This window comes from Fukomys damarensis, unplaced genomic scaffold, assembly GCF_012274545.1.
Source record: "Fukomys damarensis isolate Sample0158 unplaced genomic scaffold, DMR_v1.0_HiC HiC_scaffold_20, whole genome shotgun sequence".
In the NCBI taxonomy this organism is placed as follows: Eukaryota; Metazoa; Chordata; class Mammalia; order Rodentia; family Bathyergidae; genus Fukomys; species Fukomys damarensis.
The window spans coordinates 21,501,149-21,501,948 of record NW_022900932.1 but is presented as its reverse complement, the minus strand read 5'-3'; the positions used below and the strand labels follow the sequence as shown (position 1 = coordinate 21,501,948).

At 54.5% G+C, this 800-nt stretch overlaps 1 protein-coding gene across 4 annotated transcripts in view; it reads left to right on the top strand.

The window, feature by feature from the left end:
- The first annotated feature begins 517 nt into the window (after positions 1 to 517).
- The window catches only part of Ccar1 (cell division cycle and apoptosis regulator 1), a 55,685-nt gene continuing 55,402 nt past the window's right edge, over positions 518 to 800 (top strand). For 2 of the 4 annotated variants that reach the window (XM_010605832.3, XM_010605809.3), the window contains exon 1: positions 518 to 652. The gene's annotated coding sequence lies outside the window, so the exon portion shown is untranslated. The remainder of the gene's footprint in view (positions 653 to 800) is intronic. The other 2 variants (XM_010605820.3, XM_010605818.3) reach the window with 2 other exon arrangements.

Genomic DNA, 800 nt, shown 5'->3' with positions numbered 1-800 from the left:
AGTGGTGAGCCTCAAAAATAAATAAATGAAATAAAAGCCCGGTGTGGTGGCACAACGCTGCCGTGCCAGCCACCGGAGAGGCTGAGACTGGGATCAGCCTGAGAAGCTTGACTCAGGACTTGGGAGGAAGCCTGGGCAACATAGGCAGACCCAGACTAAAAATAAAATAGAAAAATAATTAATTGTAGTTAAGCGAGTTTTATCTCAATTTAAGAAAAATACTTCAGATGTCACAGGACACATCCGCCGTTGCAGGATTACTAAACTTCTAAAAAATAGAAAAAAAAAATCATAAAATGGCGGCGACAGGATCACGTGACCACAGTTCTCTCCCTCTCGCTCCCCTTCAGAACAGACTCGCTGAGATAGCGCAGAGATGCAGCCTGCCCATTGTTAAACCAAAGCAATTCTCCAGCCCGCTCGCGTCCTCCCTTCGTAATCAAAGGAGCGAGCCCATGGCCGGCGATTCAGGGAGCGCGCACGTAGACGTCAAGTCGCAAGCGCCGTGCTTCGGAGAGACGGGGCGGGGCGAGCAGCGTGGAGGGAGACGGGGAAGTTGGCGCATGCGCCGGAGGCTGACGGGTTTGAAATGGCTTCGGTGTTAGCTGGGACCCGATTCAGGTGAAGGTCTGGTCAGCGCTTATTTGGAAAGGTGGGCGGCCGAAGTGGGATTCTTAATAGCTTGTCGGATCCGCGGGAGGCCTGGGGACTCTCGTCTTGGTGACCCGGAGGTTACAGGCCGGCGACGGTGGGGCTCTCGTGGGACCGGGGCGGGAGGGACGCGGTCCCTTTTGTGCGGG